Here is a 27889-nt window from a genome sequence, read left to right on the forward strand (position 1 = left end):
TACCTGCAAAGTCCCTTTTGCTGTGTAACGTCACATATTCACAGGTTCCAGGGATTAGGATGTGGACGTCTTTGGGGGCCATTATCCTGTCGACCACAGGCTTCCTGGATCACACTCCCCGAAAAGCTACCCGTACCCAAATCCTTATCTCAGGCTCTGCTTCTGGGGGACCCAACCCCCACCCCGAGATAAAGCACACCACCACTCGGCCTCAAGGGTCCCTCATCCTGCGCTCTTGGGAGTCCGTGTGAGACTTCTGTGTATGGAATTCGACTTCACGCTGCTGTGACTCCCACTCAGGTGCAAACACACCCACCAGCAGCCATTGTTCCCGGCTGCTCTTGAGTTTCAGCTGCAGGAATATCAAGTTTTATCTCAAAGTTACCCTAACGGCCTGTTCACCTAAAAGAAAGACCCTGAATAAGACAATATTGGCTGCTTTCCCCAAACTTCTCAGAGCCCCTCTGTCTCCAGTAGCTGGGATCCCCAAGCCACTGGCAGTCAGGCACATGCTGGGGACAGAACAGACACCCTGCTTGGCTGAGGTGGGGAGGCATCAGGAAATGGGGTCCTTGTTGTGAGAGGGGAAGATTTTTCCCCAAGCTCCTGGACTTGGGAGTGGAGTCTGGTTGCCCTGGTTTTGAACCCAGCTCTTCCACTTCCTAGCTAAGTGAAACTTCGTTCCCCCCAAGCCTCCACTTACCCATCTGTGAAATGGGATAACAACATTCACCCACCTCCAAGGGGTGATGGTCAAAATATCTAGCAGCTCGCACAGAACAGGCATCAAACATTCTGAGCAGGGCCAGGCATAAACAACCAACACGGCGGATCCAGCACTGCGAGCTGAGCGCCAGCCTTGCCCGCCCCCAGGGCCGTCGTGAGGGTGTGATGAGAACGCAGGAAAAGCAGTGTGTCCTCCAGCAGCGGGGCCGTGATGAGCTGCCCTTATCCTACCAAGGCCGTCAGGTCATATCACTGTGCTGAGGACGAGTACCTCAGCTGGATGCAAACTGAGCCTTTCGAAAAGCAAGTCCAAAGAATTGCACGGAAGACAGGCCTTGCTGATTCCATGCCTGGACGAGGCAGCAGAGGCCGCTACGCTCGAGGAAAAGGCAGGATCGGGACTGGTCCCAGCTCCACCACGTCTGGACTTTATCTTGAAAATCAGGACACGTCTCACTTTTTGCCCCAAATTGCTCAACGAGAGCATCAGATCTTGGCATCGATCGTCTGGACAGAGGGCCATGTGGAGCTGAGTCTCTGAAGCCAGGGTCCTGGAGGGGGCAGGCGGGCACTGGTACAGGGCAGCTGCCCCCCTGCTCTGGGGAGGGAGGCAGAGGGCAGGAGAGGGTGGCTGGCCAGGCTCCGAAGCTCGGGAAGACTCAAGGACAGTGTGACCTGGAGCCTGGAGAGGCCAACATCTGCAGATTCCGTCTGAGCCGAAGCCAGAGCCCAGCCGTCCTGTTACCTATTAGGGGACACGAACCCTGCAGAGGCCCAGCCTGGCTTTGGAAACCAAATGTGGGTGATTCCTACGCCCTGAGTCACGCCTGGGAAAGAGCGTTGGTGGGCCACGTTGCACGGGGTGGATTCCTGTTTCCCATTTTGTTCCTCCACATTTGCATCCTGTCCTGGGCCTGCAGGAAGGTGGGGTGGGTTCTGGAAGGAGGGCAGGCCCTCACTTCGGGGATCCTGGCGGAGAAACAGAACAGAGGAAAACGATGGATGGGACACAGCACCACCTCTGCTGGCCTCACGGAAGCAGTCTACCAGAGAGGACCTTCCCTGCAGGCAGCCTGGGAGGAGGGACAGGAGTTCAGAGCCAACCCTGCAGCTCTGTCCCTCAGCAACTCAGAGAACTCAACCACCTGCTCACACACAACCACCAAACAAAAAAGTGGCACCATTTATGCACAGAACACTTTACATATGTTATCACATATATGATCTCATTCAATCTTCACAGTAACCCTACAATAGAAACCGAGGCCCAGAGGGGTTAAGTAACTTGCCCAAGGACACACAGCCAGTGAGTAGTGGAGCCTGGACTCGCCATCTGGTCCATGAGATGCTAAAACCCCTTCAACACGCAGAGTGGGTAGAGCTGTAGCTGCACAGTGTGTCTTCTAGACATGCCTCCAGTGAAGCCCCATGGATGGCATTAACCAGAGGGAACAAAGAACGTGGTCATTCAAAGGAGGAGTTGTTTGCTTAGAAGCAAGGACCTTTTTGAGCAGATGAGATCCTGATACCGGGAGATCCTGACACCAGGGCCAAGCCCTCTGACCGCTGAGCCCCCAGCTGAAAGCCTGTGCTTTGGTTCCCGGTCTGAGTGAACGCCGGCCGGGACCATCCCTTTCAGTGCTAGAAAATTCCAACTGCCAGGGCCAGCATCTCCACGCCTGGAAGCTGCATGAAGTGTGCCCTCAAAATGCTTGTCCATCCAGAACCTGTGAATGGGACCTTATTTGGAAATTGGATCTTTGCTGAGGTGATTAATTAAAATGAGGTTATAGTGGACTAGCGCGGGCGCTAAACGCATCAACTGCTGTCCGAGAGGAAGGCCACACGAGGAGGGAGGCAGAGATTGGAGTGATGCAGCCACTGCCAAGTATCACCAAGGGTGGCCGGAACCACCCAAAGCTAGGCGCAAGGCCAGGAAGGACTCTTCCCTAGAGCCATCAGAGCGTGGCCCTGCGACACACTGATTTCAGGCTTCTGGCCTCCAAAAGTACGAGAGAGTAAATTTCCGTTGTTTTAAGACACACAATTTGTGACAGCAGCCCTAGACATCTGGAAACAGCCGTTCTACCTGAGCACAGGTAAACTGGAGGTGCTGGGTATTAACACCCCTCAGAGCAGCCCTCAGCCAATGACAGACGAGAGCCGATGACTAGACACTTGGCCCCTCACCCCTTGGTTGGGATGGTCCACCTCCTAAAGCCTTGGTGGGAAGCAGCAACCATCTTCACCACTCGCTCCTATTGATGAGAACCAGTCACGTGACCACCTGGATGCAAAGAAGTCTGGGAAATGTAGTCCCTGGCCAGGCAGCCACAACTAAAGAGAGGTCTATAGAAAGGGGAGCAGTTTTTGGAGGACAACTAGCCATGAATGCATAATAAATATTTGTTTGACTCATTAATGTATTAACTAATGAATGAGCAAACAAACCACTTGGAAAGGCTATTTCATAAATGGTGGTTGGATGCTGAGCTTACTCGGGGACCCTCAGATTGAACAGATCGGGATACGGATCTGGAAGAGAGTCTGCCATGTGCCCTCCTCAGCCCCCTGCCTACTTCCCTCCCTACACATCCACCAGGTACATCACCCACCTAGAGGCCTTAGAGGGGTCTTAGAGGCCAGCTCGCCAGTCTCTGCCTTTCCCACGTAGAGAAACAGGCCCAGGGTGGCATGGGGACAGGCCAGGGTCACACGGCAAGTTTGTCAGTGAGGAGCCGGGCCCCTGGCCGCTTGACCCCAGGCCAGTGCCTGAGCCACTCAGTAGCTGCTGGACCCTCATTGTTCAGCTAATTACTGCAAGTCCAGGCCTGTGCAGCATCTGCGTGGGGACGCTGTGTAAACATTTCCTCTTTGGCAGAGCAGGAAATGAAGGGATGATGAGGTCAAGTGACTTTGCTGGGCTCCTGCTGCCCTGCCTATCATCCAGGCCCCAGCCGAGCTGCCTGCGGCCCTTCCCAAGGCTCCTGAGTCAGGTCAGAGGGACGGCCACGAGGCCTGGGCCCTCCGTCGCCTTCTGCGCCTGGGCCAGGGAGGCCTGGGGTTGAACCCTGCTCTGCACTTCCTGGCTGGGTGCTCTTGAGAAAGTTGCTCAACCTCTCTGAGCTTCCATCTCCTCCTCTGCCAAGTCCCTTCGTCCCTCGTGGAGTGGTGAGGATCAAAGGACACCATGTGGGCAAAGCATTTGGCACAGACCCTGACAGACAGTGCTCACCACTGTTTTCCTAATTTTTAAGCTCTTTTGAAAAGATTAGTCACTGAACTGTACACTTTAAAATAGATAATTGTGTGTTATGTGAATTCCACCCCAATTAAAAAAGGATTATGTATTAGATGTTTTTCCCCACTGTCGCCCCATCACATACACACTCATACACATATGCACATCCACAACTCCCACATCCACATACTCTCACACACTAATACAGTCACACACACAAACACACACATATATACTCTCGTTTGTTATCACACTGAAAACTCACAACAGCCCTGCAAAGGTACACCCTGATCCCAGCCTGCAGATGGGTAAACTGAGGCTCAGAGAAACAAGCCACTGGAGGTCATCCAACCAGTTAGTGGCAGGGCCAAGAATCAGCCTCAGTTCCACTCCAAAGCTGGAGGTAAACACCGACTGCAGATCCATCCAGGTCCGCCCCTGAGTCCCACACAGTCCGCCAGCATTTATGAAGTACCTCCAAGGCCTGCTCTATCCCAGGCACTGGGCTAGGAGCCCTCCCCTCCCCATGGACTTTTGTGCTCAAAGAAACTTCAAGATGAGTTGATCCAATCTGGCACCCCATTTAAAGAAAAGTAAACAGACCAGAGAGGTTAAGTGACTTGCCCAAGGTCACACAGCTAATTAGTACCAGACCAGACACACAGCCAAGGCTTCCTGTTCCCCCGCCCCCTCCCTGGCCAGGGCGGCCCCTGGACTTGCCGCAGACATCTCCTGGGGAATTCTGCTCCAAAGACAGAGCTCTGTGACTGTGATGCCAGCAGGCAGGCCGGCAGTGATGGGCTGTGGCAGATCCGATGGACTTTTAAAAGTCTTTAGATAACAAGCTCCATTCCCGAGCTAATCAAAATCTAAGACCCATGCCACAGGTCTCTCTGTGTCCTGAACAAAGAAAAGTCACTTTGAAACTTAGGAGGAAACAATTTCCCAAGTGCCTGTGTATTAGATCAAGTTATCTTCCCCCCTCGTGTGGACTGTGGGAGTTTTGAAAAAAATATTTCCCATTAAACTTCAAAAATAAGTTCAAAGAGGAAAAAAAGAAATGAGCCCTTCTGAGCATGGCAAGATTTCCAAGCTGTCAGGAACTGGTTGCCCTCTGCTGGACAAAAGGGGCACGGCCACTTTATAATCAGAACCCTTTCACTCCCCCAGTTATCCTGGATCCAACATGATAGTAGCTGTGCTTTTCACAAGCGGGTTTGCATTTTCTCCGTAACTGACGGCTACTCAGAAATCAGAAACGCGTTCAACGCGTGATCTGTGTTGTTCACTCACTCACTCACTCATCCATCCATTCGCCCTGCCTCACATCTTTATGGAGTGGCTACTGTCTGTTGAGCAATGTCCCGGGATGTTCTACATAGCCAACACATTCCAGAGGAGACCACAGACAATAAGCAACTTGAAAATTAACAGACAAAGCAAATTAACCAAAAAAAAGCCAGGTGGCTGTAAATGCTGTGAGAATAAATCACAGAGGCAGGGAAGGGGCAGTGGGGCTGAGGTGGGCAGGGAGGCCACACGGAGCACAGACGGAATGCAGGGGGGGATGGAGTCGCGTGGGCACGGCGGGGACAGTGCTCCTGGCAGAGGGAACAACCAGGGCAAAGGCGGGGCCGATGGGGTGCGTTTGCCTGGTCGGAGGAGAGAAAGGGGGCCAGCTGGCTGGGGCTCGGGGATGAGGGAGAAGCAGGACACGCCGCGGACGGGGCCGTCCCCGCCGCCCTGCAGGAAATTGGAGCTGTGTCCGGCAAACACGCGGGAGAACCAGACCATGGACAGAGGGAGCGGGGGCTCTTTGCACTGAGGGACCCCCGAGGGCTGGACCTCAGAGGAGTGAGGGGTGAAAGCAGGACTGCACACGCCACCTCCGGCGGGGAGTCCCAGAGCCTCCCGGGAAAGAGAGGAAACACAGGGCCTGAGACGCAGCCTCTCCCTCTGTCAGAGGGAAGTCGTGGCAGCGCTCACAGTTTTGGAGAACTAACTAGATTCTAAACCTTAGTAAGGGATCGGGGGCCAGTTTCGCTGTCGACGGCTTCCCACTGGTCACCCGCGTGGAGGTGGTCCGTGTGGGAAGCTAGAGCATCCAGAGGCTGCCGAGCCCTGGAGGGAGGGTGGGCTTCGCTGGAGGACACGGTGCAGCAGTCCTGCCCACCCCCCACTGACCCCACCGCCCCCAGGCTGCAGGCTGGGCCCGCCGTGCCCAGCCCAGGCCTCCGTGTCCCACACCCGGTTTCCTCTCGGGAAGGGGCCTTGCCTCCCTCCAGCTCAGGCCATGATGACAAATGGAGGACAGCTGACCCCTGGCCCCAGAGTCAGGCGCCCATGTGCACCCAAGGCCAGGCAGCACCCGAGGGGCCCAGGCTGGAGCGCCACAGGCAGGCACTTGGTCCCTGTGAGGGGTGAGGGTAAGGCAGGGTCCCATCCCGCCCCTGGGCCCCCCCGGAGCTGCCTTCCCTAACCGCGAAGGAAAGAGTGGCCCCGGCTGGAGGCGTGTGCATTGCCAGGGAGCTGAGAGAAATGCAGAGTCTCAGGCCCGCCCACCCCCCGAATATGCCCACCTCACCGGGTCCTGATGCAGCGGGCGGGTGAGACCAGCCTGAACCCAGCCAGCTGCTCCCGGCTTCTGGCATCTTCCGAAGTGAGGGCTCACTTTCTCTCTCCACCAAGGCCACTCCACGCAGGACACGAGAGCCAGCTCTAGGCTAGTGCCGGTGCCCACCCCGGGACAGCTCCGGGACAGCCCTCTGCCCACCGTGCCGAGGCCACAAAACTCAAGTGCCAGCGTCCTCCTCCTGCCCTCCCACCACCAACCTGCACCCTGGCCTTCCGGACAGCTCCCCAAATGCCCCCGACCTGCCCTCCCGCCAGGCAGCAGCGGGGCCACAACTAGCTCACGCCCATCAGCACTTTCCAGCAGGCCCCAAGAGGAAAGCACTCCTCAAACGCTGACATCTGAGTGTCTGGAAGGGAGAGGTGCCTCCACTGCCCCGGGGTCCAGGGCAGCTCCTGGGACAGCCGGGCACGAGGGGACCCACCAGGCGGCAGCAGGGTTGTGGGAACGAGGCCGGAGCCCCCGAGGTACAGCCCGGGACCGCAGGGCAGGAGGCGGGCAGCCCAGCCAGCTGGGCCGGGCCTGTGGTCAGCCAGGGGCTCAGGTGGAGACGGCTCCCACTGGCTGAGCCCTCAGCACGTGCAGACACTTGCCATGGGGGTTTTCTGCCCTCAAGAGAGTATTTAAAAGTTCATTATGGAATTTTTCAAATTGAGAAAATCAGTAATAAAAGCAAATGGTTCCCATATATCCACGACTTAGACTCAGCAATTATGATCTTTCTGCCGAATTTTCTGCTCAGCAGAAAGGCGGATAGATGTGGTTGAACCATTTTAAAGCATCTCACAGACAGCAGGACACTTTCACCCTAAATATTGCAGCAGGCATCTCCAAAACCAGAAAGGCATCCTTCTACGCGCTCACAATGCTATCAGCTCACCTAGCAAAATTAGCAATACTTTCCTGGTATCGTCTGATACCCGGTCCACATCCGGGTTTCTCCCGGTTGTCCCCAGCATGTCCCTCACGGCTAGCCTTTTAACCAGGACAGTCACGACGTCTTGTCGCTCTGGAGCGGTGTCCCCGCTCCTCCCGGTTTCTCTGCGGCCGCCCGCCCCGCTGCCGTGGGCTGTTGAGGAGGCCAGGCTGTGGCAGCAGAGCGGCCCGTCTTCATCTTCAGGATGGTGGGCCCAGCGCTCACAGCCGGGCCTGTCCTTCCTGGCAACAAGGGGCCCTGTGACGCCCTCAGTGCGGCACCCACAGCACAGGCCGGCCGACCAGCACCAGCCTGGACAGAGCTGCAGCCCTGCAGGGACAAAGGACCCCGAGGGGTACTGGCCGGAGATGCCCAGACCCCTCCAACCGCAGCTCCCGATTGTGGGGGGCCCAGGGGTGGGCTGCACAGGTGGCCCCCCGGGGGTCTCGGCTGGGCAGAGCTGGAGGGAGATAGAGGCCCGGGCGTTGACGGGGCCAGAGGAAGGTGGGCCAACAACACGCTGGACCCGGGCCTGTCCGCTCACTCGCTCCGCCTGGGCATTTGCAGGCTCCCCGAAGGGCACGCTCCACACCTTCTCCATCAGTGCTGACTTCAGCTCGCCTGCATCACCTCCTCCGGACCCCACCCTGTCTCCCGCACCCTGAACTCCCCAGGGAGGGGCTTCTTGCCCCCTCCGCCCCACCCCCACGGCTTCCGCGGAGCCGAGCCCAGCGCCGGCACTTGGAAGATGCTCAGAAATGTTGAGACTGGGACGTGAGTGAACAAGAAAAGGAACGGCAGCAGTGACGGCTCACCCGCTCACCACGCTGGGCCAGACTCTGATCTGAGCACATCGCCGTCCCGCTTTACAAGAGAGGAAGCTGAGCCCTGAGAGGGGAGTGACTGCCCCAGGTCCCTCAGCCAGTAGGCGACGTAAGGTGGTTCACCTGCGCTCCGGGCGGCTCGCACGCCCAGACCGGGAGGAGGAGGAAGGTGGGCAGAATCCGTGTGGTGCCGGGGGCTGCGGAGACTCGCCCCCTCCCCCCGACCCAGGGGAGCTGACACCCAAAGGGAAACGTGAAAGGGGGCAGGTGACAGCCCAGGGCAGACAGGTGAGCAGTCGGCTGGGGAGGGACTTGAACAGACAACAGAGTGCAGACGCCTGCGGGGAGAGTCTCAGCTCCGGGATGCCTTGTGCAGACCCATTAAGTTTTTTTGTTTTTTTTTTTTAATTTTTTTGTTTTTTTTAATTTTTTTATTTATTTATTTTTGGGTGTGTTGGGTCTTCGTTTCTGTGCGAGGGCTTTCTCCAGTTCCGGCGAGCGGGGGCCACTCTTCATCGCGGTGCGCGGGCCTCTCACTGTCGCGGCCTCTCTTGTTGTAGAGCACAGGCTCCAGACGCGCAGGCTCAGTAGTCGTGGCTCACGGGCCTAGTTGCTCCGCGGCATGTGGGATCTTCCCAGACCAGGGCTCGAACCCGTGTCCCCTGCATTGGCAGGCAGATTCTTAACCACTGCGCCACCAGGGAAGCACCTAAGTTTTGTTTGCTTGTTGTTTTTTAAACTCCTGCAAGGTAAGGAATTCCTGGCTTCGGGGGATGGCAGAGATTGGTGGGAGAGCTGGGATTCAATTCATATGCACTCAGGAAGGTCCACAGCAAAGGAAGGGGAAACAAATGAGCCTGAGAGGTAGGCAGGGGCCAGATCACACCCTCAGGAACTCGGTAGAGAACTTGGGTGGGGCGGGCACAGGAGGGTGTTGTGCCTGTAGGTCTCCCTGCGGGGTCAAGGCCCACTGTGAGGGCTGGAGGCCTCAGGGTCTCCAGCAACAGGGGCCCAACCCTTGTCTGCAAGCCTGCGGGAACCTGGGTCCCTACCTGGAGTCACCATGGCATGCACTTGGGTGGGGTCTAACCCCCTAGAACGTGAGCCCCATGAAAAAACAGGCTGCCTCAGGGGTCACCGCTGGACCCCCAGCAAGTGGCCCAGTGCCTACCCACAGCAGGAGTTCAAAAATATGTGATGACTTGGCCAGAAGCTCGACATGGGGCAAAGGGAACTTGGCAACCACCCAGACGACAAAGAACCGGGCCCCGTGTGAGACTTTGCACTAGGAACGTGGAGGCCACCCTGCCGTTCAGGGGCGCTGGCCCGTCCCCCTGCTGTGTCTCCTAGCACCCGCCTCTCTCCCCCTCCCCACCTCTCCCCTCCCCTCCGTCTTCCTCACCCCCTTCCCTCTCTCTGTCTTCACTCCTCTCACCCTCTTGGACAGGCTGAGGCCGCACGTGTCCGGGACACCTGTTCCGTGGCACATGGCCGAGGCCAGAGCCGTCTGCACACGCACAAGGAGGGTCAAGCTGAGGGCAGGCGCACAGGCAATGTTAATGAGAGCGGGAAGGGAGTCACAGAGGTGCAGCAGGAAGAAAGGAGGGAGACCTTGGAAATCACATGCATCTCAGTGGATGGGGAACAGAGGATCAAGGGAGAAACTTGCCCAGATTCACCAGCAAATTGAAGCAAAGTGCGCCCTGAATCCCAGCGGCTCCGTGTAGGTCACACTAGTCCCAGCCCCAATATTCCAGCAGTAGCGGCCAACCTACAAACAGGCAGCAGATACCGCTGGTGCCCCAGCCGGGTGATGCCCCACGACTTTTACGGTTTTGGTGTGTTCTTCCCCCAGCTTCTCTGTGTTTCTGCTTCTCCAGGCTTTCACCTGGGACTCTCTTCCAAAAACTGTCCAAGGGCTTCTGGAACCGCCTGACGCAGTCCTCAGGGCAGACCTTAGCCACCGGTTTACCGTATGGGACTAGGAAACCAGCTCTGCAGTGTGACTCACTCTCCAGAGCCCCCCACGGGATCAGGCTGAGGCTGGGTCTTTGCCTTGAAATCGCTGGTGGCCTGGCATCTTTTTTTCTTCTGTTTGCTTCACCCCTTCCTGGTTTCTCCCGGAGTCTATCTCTAGGGAACCCAATATATGACAGTCAGTTGATTACCTTCCCAATTAGCCTGTTTAGAAATCTGATAAATCAATGCAGCTGCTCATCAGGGAGAAATAATTCATATTTACGTAAATTTGCATACAGTTCTGGATCCCCCAGAAGTCTACCCGCACCGGCCTTCGAGACCCTGAGCCGCAGGTTATGATCTGCTGCCGTAGTGTGTCTGTCCAGTGGAGGGTGAGGGGCAAGACAGGGGCCTGCATTTGGATACCAGTCACCCAACGGCAGTTTGAGTGATCTGGGGCAATTTTTCCCCCTCTCTCAGCTCAGTTTCCTCGCTGCAAAGTGGGTATAACAATACCACAATCGCAGATTCTCATGGCAACTGGCTATACTAATCTATACAAAGCACTTAACACAGTGCCTGGCACCTGGGAAGCATAGTATAAGTGCTGACACTATTATCGTTGTTATTTTACTGTAAGCTTCTGAAATCCTTACTGACTTGCTTGTTATTGGAATAATTAAATATGCCCAACCACTTAGAGGCCATTTGGAAGGTCTGATTCACTTAAAGGATCCAGATATTCAACATCATATGTAGTAGCTACTTTCTACATACAATCTCAATTAAATCTGTAGATAGGTCCCGCGAGGGGTGACGTTACCAGCCAAGGACACCCAGGTGCAGAGCCGGGGCTGAGGTCACCTGCCCCAGGTCACACAGCTAGCAGGGGTGACGTGGGCTGCCTTGGGACCTGCCATGACATGGGAGACTCCCAGGTGCCACATACCGTGTTTGCCGCTTTTCTGGAAAGACTTCTTGAGGACCGGAAATCTGGATCTGTTGTCTTAACTGCCACGTCTTCTGCTGTTCATCAACCTTGGAAAGCAGCTGCTAAAATATCGTTTCCGCCTCGTGGGTTCCCATGCAAATCACTCCCAGAGCTGGGGAAAGTGCAGTGCTGTCAATAGTTCACAGCCTTCGCCCTTTCCTCTCCTTTCCAATTCAGGAACTGAGTCTAGTTCCTTCCTCCACAAGGCGGGCAAGAGAGGAAGCAGTTTCTGCCCACCGCAGCCTGCGCAGGCAGAGACTTGGGTGGGCTGCTGGTTTCCTGCCTGCCCTTTGCCCCCTGACACCCCGTGCCCATCCTCCACTAACGAATGGGTGGCCCCCAGACACAAGTTCCTGCTGCTTCTGCCAGGCAGCCCACCTGGATTTCACCCACTCACCAGACAGGAACAGGCAAGGGTGGCCAGGGTTGGCAGAGGGATCTCCTTTGAAACAAAATGATGAGCTTCACTCGCCAATGACACAACCATCTGTCCCTCTCCTCAAGGCAGCCACCAACCACACTGGGGTCCCCAGAGCTCACAGGTAGCACATTTTTACATGGCCTTTCTATTGCACCGCTAATGTCTGCTCAGTGGAGAAACACCTAGCAGAACAGAGTCAATAAATCACCCACAATGATATCAATAAAATAAGAACGATAACCAGTAACTGTGAAGGACTTACTGGACCAGGCACTATGTGATAGACTCTCTCTTTGTGTCCATCCACTGGCTAGATTCTAGTCTAACTCCTTGCCTGGTCCAATGCTTGAGTCAAGAAGCTGTCATCCGGAACTTCCCTGGAGGTCCAGTGGTTAAGACTCCACACTTCCAATGCAGGGGCACGGGCACGGGTTTGATCCCTGGTCGGGGAACTAAGATCCCATGTGCCAGTGCAGCACGGCCAAAAAAAAAAAAAGCTGTCATCCGGCTTGTATGCCTCCAGGAGTGGGGAGCTCATTCCTTTCCAGGGCTGGAAAGTTCTTCCATGTGATGAGATGAAACTGGCCTCCTGCCCCTTTCTCCATGGGACCTTTGGAGCCAACCCCACAAAGCAAGCCTGGTTACGGCCCGTGAGACACCTGAACATAGCTGGCCTTCCGCCTTCAGTTCCTTCGCCCTTTCTCTGGCTTCATCCCCATTGGACCACCTCCCCCTGAACATAGAAGCCAACACTGACTGAAGGCGTCCTTTATGCCAGGAGCTGGGCCGTCCTCTGAGTCTGCACAACAGCATGGCCACGTGGGCACTGTTCTCATCCCTGTGTCACAGGTGAGGACACCTGAGTGTCACAGAGGTAAGCTATGCACCCCCCAAGGTGCATGGCCGGAGCCCAAAGACCCTCTCAACCCTTGGCCCTCAGGCCAGAAGTACTTTCCATAAACCCGGAAGTGCGTTTCTGCAAAGCTGAGGAGTGCGTCTGTGAGCCCAGAAGTACTTTTCAAAGCCTGGGTGTTTCCATGGACCCCGAAGACTTGGGGATCTTCCAGAGCACCTATTAAAGGGCTGTGAGCCTGAAAAGACGGAGGGAGTGTCTTAGGAACTGATGCGGAATGTTCTCCGTGATGTCCGTGTGTGTGTGTGTGTGTGTGTGTGTGTGTGTGTGTGTCTGCGCCTGTGCGTGTCTGCCTGCAGACCGTTACAACGCATCTCCTGGGAGGGCACAGGGGGACCAGGAGGCAAGGAGGGAGGGGAGAGCTCCTTTTCACCCTCTGTCCTTTTTCACTGTTTGAAATTAGTTTTACCCTATGTAATTATTGCCTCTTTGAAATGTTTTTTAAAATGGAAAGATATGAACTCCTGGAGGGGAGGGACCATGGAATAGTCCTCTATCCCCGCCACCGGAGAGGGAGGCGGGGCGTAATATCTGTTTGAAAGGAGAGGGGTGGAGGGGACGTGGGGAGGGGAAGGAGAATAGCCTTTTGGAAAATTGTGGCCAAATTTGATCACATAGCAGGCATCACGTGTTGTGTAGGGAGAGCACTGGAACGAGCTAGAAAAGGGCCAGAGACCTGTTTTTGTAGCTTCTTTCCTGGTGTGGCCAGCCCTGCAGCGATACAGTGGACACATGACTTACCAAAATCGTTACCTTTCTTGCTGACCATGGCAACCGTTTCTCAGACACCAGCAGGAAAAGATGAGGAAACTTTCTAATTTGGGGTGTACTCTGGCCCTTGGCCACCAGCTCCACCCCCAGCCCCAGGCGAGGTCCCTGGGCAGTGCCCCAGCTAAAGCTGCTTCGGGAATGACCTGGGCCAGAGGTGTTTGCTCGGGAGTGTGGCTCCGGGCCTGGCCTGCCTCCCAGCCCTTCCAGGCAAAGGGCCTCCCACCAGCAGGCCTCCCTGAGCGCCAGATGGAGAAAAACGCTCCTGGCAGCTCAAACATTTCTCCCGGCAGGTGCCAGGTCCCTCCCCCGCACACCTCCACTCACACGCCCCCTTGAAGAGCAGATTCTGCAGGTTTTCGTCAGTTCTTGTCTCTGATAGAACTAAGGTGGGAAGCCAACAGGAAAAAGGCTGGCTGGCTCCTGGAATTCGTCCTCAAGGGCCTCTCACACACTGATGAAGGAAATCCAGACCCCTACAATGATGGGGTCCTGGGATGCAGCGGTAATACTCATCAACAGCCTTAACAATGTCCCTATCTTCGACCCAGCCGCCTCCACTGCTCGGAATTCAACCAGGGAAGCCATTTGACGAGCAAAGAGACGTAACTCTGGGGATGTTTAGCCCAGCATGGTTTTGAGAGCAAACAATGGGAAACAGCCTAAATGTCCCACAGGCAGGGCCGGGTGATATAAGTGAGGATATAGTCATAGGAGGCAATTCTGCCACTCCCATTAAAAGTGCAGGTATAGGAATGCTTTTGTGGATGTGGAAATACGTTTTCAAGACGCTGTTAAATGGAAAAAGGAAGTTACAAAATAGTAAATGTAACATGACTCTGATTTTGTAAAACACTACGTATACATGACCTATGTACAAAGAAAATGTCTGCAATGTCATTGGGGCTATAGGCCAAAATAGTTACACGATTATTTCCAAATGGTAGGATTACAGGTGATGTGTTTTGTTTTTGTTTTTTAATTTCAGTTAATCTGTGCATTCTAATTTTTTGTGAAATGATAACTATTCTTGAACTTTTTAAGGGTAGAATTTGTGTACAATGAAAAGCACTCATTTTAAGTGTATGTTTCAACAAATTTCGAAAAATTCATGCCATCCATGTAAATATCACCCCAAACAAGATATAGAACATCCTATCATCACCCAAAAAAATTTCCCTTGAGCCCCTCTTCAGGCAATCCTTGCCCCCTCCCCCAATCCTGGCTCCAAACAACCATTGATCTGCTTTCTGTTGCTAAATTAGATTTGTCTTTTCTAGAGTTTCATATAAGGGGAATCATACTGTAGGTTCTCTTCTGTGTATGCCTTCTTTCACTCAGCGTAATGTTTTTGAGATTCACCCACATGTATCATTCGGGGTTTTTCCCCTTTTAAAGCTGAGTAGTATTCCACGGTATGGATTTGCCATACTTTATTTATCCATTTACCTCTTCATGGGCATGTAGATTGTTTCCAGTTTGGGGTTACAATTACAAAGTGATTGTGAACATTGTTGTTCAAGTATTTCTGTGGTCCTGTGTTTCCATTTCTCTTGGGGAAATGCATAGGAGTGGAATTACTGGGTCACATGGTAAATGTAAGCTTGGTTCGATAAGAGATTATGAAACTGTTTTCCACAGCTACTATATAATTGCACACGCCCATCAGCAACAGAAGTTCTAGTTGTTCCAATCTTTGCCAACAGTTGGCATTATTAGCTGTCTTAATGGGTGTGTATCTCATTGTGCTTTTAATTTGTATTTCCCTGATAACTAGTGAGGTTGAACATCTTTATTGTGTTTATCGACCATTCATATATCGTTTTGTGTGCCAATACTTTCACACACCTCTAATAATTCTTCCATTTTTTCATGGTGTTGTTGGCTTATTATTCAGTGTAACAGGTTTTTGGTTTGGGTTTCGGTTTTTTTTTTAATATTACTGGATACAAGTCCTTCATTAAATATATACATTGTGAATATTTTCTCCCAGTCAGTGACTGGCATAGGCTTTTTTGTTTTCTGAAGAACGTAAGTTTAAAATTTTGATTAAGTTCACTTATCAGTGTTTTTCTTTTATGGTTTATGCTTTTTGTGCCTTATCTAAGAAATCTTTGACTGTCCCAAGGTTATAAAGATATTCTCCTGTGTTTTCTTCTTGAAGTTTTATAGTTTTGGCTTTTATATGTAGGTCGATGATCCATTTCAACTTAATTTTATAAATGGTATGAGGCAATGTTCAAGGTACATTTTTGTCCATAGTCTGCATTGTACAGAATGGTAGCCACTGGCCACAGGTAGCTCTTGTGCCCTGAAAATGTGGCTAGTCTGGATTGAGATGTGTTGTAAGCATAAATCATACACCAGATTTCGAAGACTTGGGACCAAAAAAAAATGTAAAGTGTCAATGTTGAAATGACACTGTTTTGGATATATTGGGTTAAGTTATATATATGTATATATATATATTTAGTAGATCTTTATTGGAGTAAAATTGCTTCACAATACTGTGTTAGTTTCTGTTGCACAACAAAGCGAATCAGCCATGTGAATACACATGTCCCCATATCCCCTCCCTCTTGAGCCTCCCTCCCATCCTCCCTATCCCACCCCTCTAGGTCATTGCAAAGCACTGAGCTGATCTCCCTGTGCTATGCGGCTGCTTCCCACCAGCCAACTATTTTACATGCGGTAGTGTATGTACGTTGATGCTACTCTCACTTCGCCCCAGCTTTGCCCTCCCACACCATGTCCTCAAGTCCATTCTCTATGTCTACCTCTTTATTCCTGCCCTGCAACCAGGTTCATCAGTACCTTTTTTTTTTTTTAGATTCTATATATATGCGTTAGCATACGGTATTTGTTTTTATCTTTCTGAGTTACTTCACTCTGTATGACAGACTCTAGGTCCATTCACTTCACTACAAATAACTCAATTTCGTTTCTTTTTATGGCTGAGTAATATTCCATTGTACATATGTGCCACATCTTCTTTATCCATTCATCTGTTGATGGACATTTAGGTTGGTTCCATGTCCTGGCTATTGTAAATAGTGCTGCAATGAACATTGTGGTACATGTCTCTTTTTGAATTATGATTTTCTCAGGGTATATGCCCAATAGTGGGATTGCTGGGTCATATGGTAGTTCTATTTTTAGTTTTTTAAGGAAACTCCATACTGTTTTCCATAGTGGTTGTATCAATTTACATTCTCACCAACAGTGCAGGAGGGTTCCCTTTCACCACACCCTTTCCAGCATTTATTGTTTCTAGATTTTTTGATAAAGTCCATACTGACCAGCATGAGGTGATACCTCACTGTAGTTTTGATTTGCATTTCTCTAATAATTAGTGATATTGAGCATCTTTTCATGTGCCTCTTGGCCATCTGTATGTCTTCCTTGGTGAAATGTCTATTTAGGTCTTCTGCCCATTTTTTAACTGGATTGTTTTTTTTTTGATATTGAACTCCATGAGCTGTTTGTATAATTTGGAGATTAATCCTTTGTCTCTTGTTTCATTTGCAAATATTTTCTCCTGTTCTGAGGGTTGTCTTTTTGTCTTGTTTATGGTTTCCTTTGCTGTGCAAAAGCTTTTAATTAAGTCCCATTTGTTTATTTTTGGTTTTATTTCCATTACTCTAGGAGGTGGGTCAAAAAAGATCTTGCTGTGGTTTATGTCAAAGAGTGTTTTTCGTATGTTTTCCTCTAAGAGTTTTATAGTGTCTGGTCTTATATTTAAGCCTTTAGTCCATATTTATTTTTGTGTATGGTGTTAGGGAGTGTTCCAATTTCATTCTTTTACATGTAGCTGTCCAGTTTTCCCAGCACCACTTATTGAAGAGGCTATCTTTTCTCCATCATATGTTCTTGCCTCCTTTGTCATAAATTAGGTGCCCATATGTGTGTGGGTTTATCTCTGGGCATTCTATCCTGTACCATTGATCTATATTTCTGTTTTTGAGCCAGTACCATACAGTCTTTTTTTTTTTTTTTTTTTTTTTTTTTTTTTTTTTTTAAACAGCTTTATTGAAGTATAATTGCCTTACAATAGTGTGTTAGCTTCTGCTTTATAACAAAGTGAATCAGTTATACATATACAATATGTTCCCATTTCTCTTCCCTCTTGCATCTCCCTCCCTCCCACCCTCCCCATCCCACCCCTCTAGGTGGTCACAAAGCACCGAGCTGATCTCCCTGTGCTATGCGGCTGCTTCCCACTAGCTATCTATTTTACATTTGGTAGTGTATATATGTCCATGACAATCTCTTACCCTGTCACATCTCACCCCACCCCCTCCCCATATCCTCAAGTCCATTCTCTAGTAGGTCTGTGTCTTTATTCCCGTCTTGCCACTAGGTTCTTCATGGCCTTTTTTTTTTTTTTTTTTTTCCTTAGATTCCGTATATATGTGTTAGCATACTGTATTTGTTTTTCTCTTTCTGACTTACTTCACTCTGTATGACAGACTCTAACTCCATCCACCTCATTACAAATACCTCCATTTCATTTCTTTTTATGGCTGAGTAATATTCCATTGTATATATGTGCCACATCTTCTTTATCCATTCATCTGTCGATGGACATTTAGGTTGCTTCCAGGTCCTGGCTATTGTAAATAGCGCTGCAATGAACATTGTGGTACATGACACTTTTTGACCTATGGTTTTCTCAGGGTATATGCCCAGTAGTGGGATTGCTGGGTCGTATGGTAGTTCTATTTGTAGTTTTTTAAGGAACCTCCATACTGTTCTCCATAGTGGCTGTATCAATTTACATTCCCACCAACAGTGCAAGAGTGTTCCCTTTCCTCCACATCCTCTCCAGCATTTATTGTTTGTAGATTTTTTGATGATGGCCATTCTGACCGGTGTGAGATGATATCTCATTGTAGTTTTGATTTGCATTTCTCTAATGATTAATGATGTTGAGCATTCTTTCATGTGTCTGTAGGCCATCTGTATATCTTCTTTGGAGAAATGTCTATTTAGGTCTTCTGCCCATTTTTGGATTGGGTTGTTCGTTTTTTTGTTATTGAGCTGCATGAGCTGCTTGTAAATCTTGGAGATTAATCCTTTGTCAGTTGCTTCATTTGCAAATATTTTCTCCCATTCTAAGGGTTGTCTTTTGGTCTTGTTTATGGTTTCCTTTGCTGTGCAAAAGCTTTTAAGTTTCATTAGGTCCCATTTATTTATTTGTGTTCTTATTTCCATTTCTCTGGGAGCTGGGTCAAAAAGAATCTTGCTGTGATGTATGTCATAGAGTGTTCTGCCTATGTTTTCCTCTAAGAGTTTGATAGTGTCTGGCCTTACACTTAGGTCTTTAATCCATTTGGAGTTTATTTTTGTGCATGGTGTCAGGGAGTGTTCTAATTTCATACTTTTACATGTACCTGTCCAGTTTTCCCAGCACCACTTATTGAAGAGGCTGTCTTTTCTCCACTGTATATGCTTGCCTCCTTTATCAAAGATAAGGTGACCATATGTGTGTGGGTTTATCTCTGGGCTTTCTATCCTGTTCCATTGATCTATATTTCTGTTTTTGAGCCAGTACCATACAGTCTTGATTACTGTAGCTTTGTGGTATAGTTTGAAGTCAGGGAGCCTGATTCCTCCAACTCTGTTTTTCTTTCTCAAGATTGCTTTGGCTATTCAAGGTCTTTTGTGTTTCCATACGAACTGTAAAATTTTTTGTTCTAATTCTGTGAAGAATGCCATTGGTAGTTTGATAGAGATTGCATTGAATCTGTAGATTGCTTTGGGTAGTATAGACATTTTCACAATATTGATTCTTCCAATCCAAGAAGATGGCATATTTCTCCATCTGTTTATGTCATCTTTGATTTCTTTCATCAGTGTTTTATAGTTTTCTGAGTACAAGTCTTTCGCCTCCTTAGGCAGGTTTATTCCTAGGTATTTTATTCTTTTTGTTGCAGTGATAAATGGGAGTGTTTCCTTAATTTCTCTTTCTGATTTTTCATTGTTGGTGTATAGGAATGCCAGAGATTTCTGTGCATTAATTTTGTATCTTGCAACCTTACCAAATTCATTGATTAGTTCTAGTAGTTTTCTGGTGGCATCTTTAGGATTTTCTATGTATAGTATTATGTCATTGGCAAATAGTGACAGTTTTACTTCTTCTTTTCCAATTTGTATTCCTTTTATTTCTTTTTCTTCTATGATTGCCGTGGCTAAGACGTCCAAAACTATGTTGAATAATAGTGGTGAGAGTAGACAGCCTTGTCCTGTTCCTGGTCTTAGACGAAATGCTTTCAGTTTTTCACCATTGAGAATGATGTTTGCTGTGGGTTTGTCATATATGGGCTTTATTGTGTTGAGGTTGGTTCCCTCTATGCCCACTTTCTGGAGAGTTTTTGTCATAAATGGGTGTTGAATTTTGTCAAAAGCTTTTTCTGCATCTATTGAGATGATCATATTATTTTTAGTCTTCACTTTGTTAACATGGTGTATCACATTGATTGATTTGCGTGTATTGAAGAACCCTTGCATCCTTGGGATAAATCCCACTTGATCGTGGTGTATGATCCTTTTAATGTGTTGTTGGATTCTGTTTGCTAGTATTTTGTTGAGGATTTTTGCATCTCAATATTCATCAGTGATATTGGTTGGTAATTGTCTTTTTTTGTAGTATCTCTGTCTGGTTTTGGTATCAGGATGTTGGTGGCCTCGTAGAATGAGTTTGGGAGTGTTCCTTCCTCTGCAATTTTTTGGAAGAGTTTGAGAAGGATGGGTGTTAGCTCTTCTCTAAATGTTTGATAGAATTCACCTGTGAAGCCATCTGGTCCTGGACTTTTGTTTGAAGATTTTTAATCACAGTTTCACTTTCATTAGTTGTGATTAGTCTGTTCATATTTTTCGTTTCTTCCTGTTCAGTCTTGGAAGGTTTTACCTGAATTCCAAGAATTGTCCATTTCTTCCAGGTTGTCCATTTTATTGGCATAGAGTTGCTTGTAGTAGTCTCTTAGGATGCTTTGTATTTCTACGGTATCCATTGTAACTTCTCCTTTTTCATTTCTAATTTTATGGATTTGAGTCCTCTCCCTCTTTTTCTTGATGCGTCTGGCTAAAGGTTTATCAATTTTGTTTATCTTCTCAAAGAACCAACTTTTAGTTTTATTGATTTTTGCTATTGTTTTCTTTGTTTCTATTTCATTTATTTCTGCTCTGATCTTTATGATTTCTTTCCTTCTACTAACTTTGGGTTTTGTTTGTTCTTCTTTCTCTAGTTCCTTTAGGTGTAACGTTAGATTGTTTATTTGAGATTTTTCTTGTTTTTGAGGTAGGATTGTATTGTTATAAACTTCCCTCTTAGAACTGCTTTCGCTGCATCCCATAGGTTTTGGATCGTCGTGTTTTCATCGTCAATTGTCTCTAGGTATTTTTTGATTTCCTCTTTGATTTCTTCAGTGATCTCTTGGTTATTTAGTAACATATTGTGTAGCCTCCATATGTTTGTGTTTTTTACGTTTTTTTCCTGTAATTGATTTATAATCTCATAGCGTTGTGGTTGGAAAAGATGCTTGATATGATTTCAGTTTTCTTAAATTTACCAAGGCTTGATTTGTGACCCAGGATGTGATCTATCCTGGAGAATGTTCCATGAACACTTGAGAAGAAAATGTAATCTGCTGTTTTCAGGTGGAATGTCCTATAAATATCAATTAAATCTATCTGGTCTGTTGTGTCATTTAAAGCTTCTGTTTCCTTATTTCTTTTCATTTTGGATGATCTGTCCACTGGTGTAAGTGAGGTGTTAAAGTCCCCCACTATTATTGTGTTACTGTTGATTTCCTGTTTTATAGCTGTTAGCAGTTGCCTTATGTCTTGAGGTACTCCTATGTTGGGTGCATATATATTTATAATTGTTATATCTTCTTCTTGGATTGACCCCTTGATCATTATGTAGTGTCCTTCCTTGTCTCTTGTAACATTCTTTATTTTAAAGTCTATTTTATCTGATATGAGTATTGCTACTCCAGCTTTCTTTTGATTTCCATTTGCATGGAACATCTTTTTCCATCCCCTCACTTTCAGTCTGTATTTGTCCCTAGGTCTGAAATGGGTCTCTTGTAGACAGCATATATATGGGTCTTGTTTTTGTATCCATTCAGCCAGTCTTTGTCTTTTGGTTGGGGCATTTAATCCATTTACATTCAAGGTAATTATTGATATGTATGTTCCTATTACCATTTTCTTAATTGTTTTGGGTTTGTTTTTGTAGGTCTTTTTCTTCTCTTGTGTTTCCCACTTAGAGAAGTTCCTTTAGCATTTGTTGTAAAGCTGGTTTGGTGGTGCTGAATTCTCTTAGCTTTTGCTTGTCTGAAAAGCTTTTGACTTCTCCATCAAATCTGAATGAGATCCTTGCTGGGTAGAGTAATCTTAGTTGTAGGTTTTTCTCTTTCATCACTTTAAGTATATCCTGCCACTCCCTTCTGGCCTGCAGAGTTTCCACTGAAAAATCAGCTGATAACCTTATGGGGATTCCTTTGTACATTATTTTTTGTTTTTCCCTTGCTGCTTTTAATATTTTTTCTTTGAACTTAATTTTTGTTAGTTTGATTAATATGTGTCTTGGTGTGTTTTTCCTAGGGTTTATCCTGTATGGGACTCCCTGTGCTTCCTGGACTTGGGTGACTCTTTCCTTTCCCATATTAAGGACGTTTTCAACTATAATCTCTTCAAATATTTTCTCAGACCCTTTGTTTTTCTCTTCTTCTTCTGGGACCCCTATAATTCGAATGTTGGTGCATTTAGTGTTGTCCCAGATGTCTCCGAGATTGTCTTCAATTCTTTTCATTCTTTTTTCTTTATTCTGCTCCTTGGCAGTTATTTCCACCATTTTGTCTTCCAGCTCACTTATTCGTTCTTTTGTCTCAGTTATTCTGTTATTGATTCCTTCTAGTGTATTTTTCATTTCAGTTATTGTGTTGTTCCTCTCTGTTTGTTTGTTCTTTAGTTCTTCTAGATCTTTGTTAAACATTTCTTGTATTTTCTCAATCCGTGCTTCCATTCTATATCCAAGATTCTGGATCATCTTTATTATCATTACTCTGGATTCTTTTTCAGGTAGATTGCCTGTTTCCTCTTTATTTATTGGGTCTTGTAGGTTTTTACCTTGCTCCTTCATCAGTGACATATTTTTTTACCATCTCTTTTTTTTTTTTTTTATGAGTGGGATTGTGTTCCTGTCTTACTGGTTGTTTGGCCTGAGGCTTCCAACACTGGAGTTTGTAGGCTATTGGGTAGGGATGGATCTTGGTGCTGAGATGAGGACCTCCATGGGACCTCACTCTGATGAGTATTCCCTGGGGTCTGAGGTTCTCTGTTAGTCCAGTGGTTCTGACATAGAGCTCCCACTGCAGGAGCTTTGGCCCGACCCCGGGCTCATGAACCAAGATCCCGCAAGCTACATGGGGCAGCAAAAAAAAAAACAAAAGAAGAATAACAAAGTAAAAAATAAAATTAGACTAGGAAACTAACAGATATGTTAGGAAGAATATAAAAATAAAAATATAGATGAATCAACAACCAGAAGGTACATCAGTACCACAATAGTAAAGAAGAGTAGGAGGGAAAAGAAAAAAAAAGGGGGAGGGGGGGAAGGCCTTGGCTGTGGAGGACGGGGCCTAAGCAAGGACGAGGTTTGGGTGGTGAGTGGGGCCTATGCTCAGGACCCACAGGACTGGAAAAGGCCCTGCGGGCTGTGGGAGGTGGGGCTTAGGCTCAAGGAACAGACGGGGTCCAGGCGTGCCCCCCACCCCTGGTCTCAGAGGGCGGAGCACCTCACCTGGGAGCCCAGCAGGCTTCCTGGGCTCGAGTGGGCGGGGCAAATGCCCTCCTCTCCCTCCTGCTCCTCTGGTCTGGGAGGGCCCCTCCCGCCTGCCTCTCCTGATCTCCCTGGCCTCAGGGGCGCCGATCCTGTCTGGCCTCCACTTCTCCTCCCCCCTCAGTCCCCCCACGTCCTACTGGTTCACTTTGGGGTTCCTCCCGTCTCCTTGGGCGTCAGAGTCCCCCCCAGCGGTGGCAGGAGCCCTATTTGTGGGGAAATGCTAGCTCCGAGTCTTCCCACACTGCTGTCTTGACTCCGCCTCTAAAATATATTCTTAACATTAATTTCCCTTGTTTCCTTTTACTTTTTTAACGTGACCACCAGGAACTTAAAATTACCTATTTAGCTTGCATTATATTTCTAATGGGCAGTACTGGTCCATATGGATATCCATTCCAGCACAGTTTGTTGAAAAAAACCATCCTTTCCTTGATTTTCATTGGCACCGTTGTAGAGAATCAACTGACCACATGGATGCGGATCAGTGAGTGGGCTGTATTCTGTTCCATTGATCTATAAGCGTCCTTGTGCCAATACCACACTGTCCCAAGTACTGTAGCTTTTATATATATATATATATATTTATTTATTTATTTATTTTTGGCTGCATTGGGTCTTCGTTGCAGTGTGCAGGCTTCTCATTGCGGTGGCTTCTCTTGTTGCAGAGCACGGGCTCTCGGCGTGCGGGCTTCAGTAGTTGTGGCACACGGGCTCTAGACATTCAGGCTCAGTAGTTGTGGTGCATGGGCTTAGTTGCTCTGCGGCATGTGGAATCTTCCCGACCAGGGCTCAAACCTGTGTCCCCTGCGTTGGCAGGCGGATTCTTAGCCACTGCACCACCAGGGAAGTCCCACTGTAGCTTTATAGTAAGGTTTGAAATCAGGTCATCTACTCTCTCCGATTTTATCCTTGTTTTCTAAAATTGTTTTTCTTATCTTAAGCTCTTTCCATTTCTGTGTAAGTTTTAGAGTTGGCTTGTCAATTTCTTTATGTCTTTCTTTCTTTCTTTCTTTCTTTCTTTTTTTAGCCTGTTGGGATTTTATTAAGATTGAAATAAATCTATAGATCCATTTGGGGAAAATTGTCTTCTAAATACAGTGAATCTTTTGATCCACAAACATGGCATATCACTCCATTTATGTAGGTCTTCTTTAATTTCTCTTGGCAATACTTTATGGTGTAATTTATTCTTAAATATGTTATGGTTTTGATATTATTTTAAATGGTACTTTAAATTTTTTATCTTCCAATTATCAATTGCTGCTATGTAGAAACACAACTAAATTTATTTTGGTAAATCGACCTAGTATATTGCTAGCTTACTGCATTCACTTAATACTTCAAGTAGTTTTTTGTAGACTCCTTACGATTTTGTGTGTATACAGTGATGCCCTCTATGAAGACAGTCATTTTCCTTCCTTGTTTCCAGTCGACCTTTCTTCTGTTGCCGTCTCATATTAGCCAGAACCCCCAGGACAAAGTGCAATATACGTGGTCAGAGTGGGTATCTTTTCCTTACTCCTGGCCTCAGGGAGAATGTGTTCAGTCTTTACTATTAAGTGTGATGTCAACTGTAGGTTTTTCATGTTGTAATGAACCTTTATCAGGCTGAGGAAGATTTTCTCTATCCCTAGTTTGCTGAGAGCTTTTATTATGAATTGGTTCTGAATTTTTAAAGTGTTTTTTTTCTGGATATATCAAGTTAGCCATATGGTTTTTCTCTCTTATTCTGTTAATGTGGTTATTTTCATATGTTTAACCAACCTTGCATTCCTGGAATAAACTACTTGATCATAGTATCATAGATCAGAGATGTGCTGGGCCCATTGCAGACACTGGACACTCTTCTGTAGGCTGATTAAGGCTGGATCCCGGCCCTGGTCCTTTCACCTTAGAGCCCAGGAGCTTGGGCGTCAGTGAAGGGCAGGACTCCGCGAGCCAGGGCAGAGCTGGGGTTGCTCTCTGCGCATCTCTCCACAGAGGCCTTCTGCACTCTAGGCTGGCAACACTCCCAGTGCTATCAGAGCCACACTGTGGGGAGAAGGACTGAGCACCTACGCTTCTGAGAACCTCAGTGGGGCAGCCCCGTCCAGACATCACTGGGATCAAAATGGTTCGGCTGTCCCCATTGCTTTACCCTCAGTTTCCGCCATTAGTTCAAAGGGGGCTTCATGGGATACTCACACCCTCTATACAAGTGGGTGGTCCAATGCCGATTTGCCAAAACCCTCACGCAGTAGGGTATCTGGTCAATTATGCTTCGAGGTAATTCAGAGGCAGAGAGGCACCTTGATGCTTCAAGCCACTTCCAAGGCCAACCTCCCGGCATCCTACGCAGGCCTGCAGAGAAAGGCGCCTTTGTAGGGCCGAGACCATGAGGTCCCACCAGCCCAGCCTGACCACAGGAGCTCCAGCCCTGTGCCTGTCATCAGGTTCACTTAATCCCCAGAAAACATCACAATCTGAAGCATCCTCGGCAGGACCGAGGACATAAAGCGTGATTTATTGCCGTGGAAGCGCGTCCTTGTGTATTTCCAAACCGCCTTAGGGAGTAATTCCTCACAATGTCAGCAGCTGGCTCAGGAGAGGTGGGAAGGGGAGAGCGTGAGGAAGGGAGACGTGAGACAGCGCATGTGCGCCCTTGTCTGGGCACCCTCCCCAGGACTGCTGCTGACCACCTCGGCTCAGGAAGACATCTGGCCTCAAAGTCCTTGGGAGGGGGCTCCGAGGACCCTGGTGTGACCGGGCCCATGGGCTCAGGGGAGCAGCCCCGGCTCTTCTGTACTTCCTGCCCTCCTGGCCCAGCTGCCCCGGTTTTATTAGAACCAGTTGCAGATGAGTTGCCTAGAAACAAAGGGGCTGATCTCATCGGCCTCCCCCTGCGCAGAGGAAATGCGAGCACAAGCGCCTTGGCCGTGGGCTCAGAGCCTTTCCAGCACCACCTCCTGGGTCCTCACAGCCACCCAGGAAGTCACTGGGGGGTTGCCTTTGTCCCTGTACAGGAGGGAAAACCGGGGCACAGAGAGGCTGGGTGCCCAGCCCACGGTCCCGGAGCTGGATCTGAACTGGTGCCCTTCAGGCCCTCCGTGGCGTTGCCATTGGCATCGGCAAGCCCAGCCTGCCCCCGAGATCTGGAAGCTTGGTTTCCTGTCCCATGTTCTGCCCAGAGGGAAGAAGAACCCCACAGATACTACAGACCTGTCACCCGTGCTCCTCTGGCCCTGGGAGTCCTCTACGAGGGGCCAATGACAAGTAAGAGCCTTCACCTCATGCCGATTCCTCACCTTTCCAGGTGGGGCAGATCCCCCTCGGGAACAGTCACCGAACATCAGCATTCGCTCAGGACTCACTCCCTGCCGGGCGCTGTGCCGCCAGCTTCCTGGGCTTTATCTCATCTGGTCCTAAGAGCTCTTATCAGCAGACGGGGGACAGGGACCTGAAAGGTCGGGGGACCTGAGCTGCAGTAGGCACAGCCAGGACTGAGGCTGGTCGTCCTGGCTGGCATGGAGGCCCTGGCCCCCCACGAGGAGTGTGGACGCCTCCCCCAGAATGGCACATGGTACCAAGAAATGGTCAGTGACGTCTTGGTAAGGCCTCAGCTTAGCCAGATTCTCCCATGGTGCTGAAGGCTCCAGAGCAAGCGTCCCAAGAAAAACTGGCGAGAGCCGCACGGCCTTTTCCAACCCAGACCCCGCGTCACCCAGCATCACTTCCGCTGTGCTCTTTTCTCCGAGGCAGCCAATAGCCAGCCCAGGTTCAAGGGAAGGAGACAGATTCACCTCCACATGGGAGGAGGGTCAAAGAATGTGTGGACATGTTTTAAATCCACTACAGATGAACACTACTAACATCTCCATTCTACAGATGAGGTAACTGAAGCACAGAGAAGTTGAGTGAGTGGCCCAGGGTCACACAGCTGGTTAGTGGAGAAGTTAGGAGTTGAACCCAAGAGAGTCTGTGCTCTTGACCACCTCACTGTGCTACAGTGTTAGGGGGTTCATGTTTTCCTGACATTCCTGCCTGGGTCCCAGGCCAAAATCCTAGTTCTAATTAGTGCCATACGTTGAATCCTCTATTTCTGGTGCACCAATATTTTCCAAGCTCCCCTGTGCCCCAGGCCCCGCGTTAACCTGTAGTGACACTAGTGAGGACACAGTCCCTGCCGTCGGGGAGCTCCTGGCCAGGCAGGGAGATGGACTCATCCCCATCTAACTGCTGCCCATGCAGCTGGCTTCACAGGCCGGAGAGGTGTGGGACGCTGATGCCTGGGGATCTGATGGCGCTTCACTGAGGAGATGTGGCATCGATGGACTTAGAGCAGGCTTCTTGAGCCTCAGCCTGGTGGAGACGTTTGGGGCTGTCCTGTGCATTATAGGATGTTGAGTGGCATCCCTAGCTTTGACCAGTAACACACACCGTCAATTTATGACAACCAGAAATAGCTCCAGATATTGCCAGATGTCGCCTGGGAACAAAATGTCTCCTAGTGGAGTACCGCTGGCTGTGGGGAAGGAGCAGGATTTTTTCCAGGTGGAGAATAAAGAAAGGCCATTCTGGGACTTCCCTGGTGGCTCAGTGGTTAAGAATCCGCCTGCCAATGCAGGGGATATGGGTTCGAGCCCTGGTCCAGGAAGATCCCACATGCCGC

This window comes from Balaenoptera borealis (assembly GCF_965194805.1).
Source record: "Balaenoptera borealis genome assembly, chromosome: 19".
Lineage (NCBI taxonomy): Eukaryota > Metazoa > Chordata > Mammalia > Artiodactyla > Balaenopteridae > Balaenoptera > Balaenoptera borealis.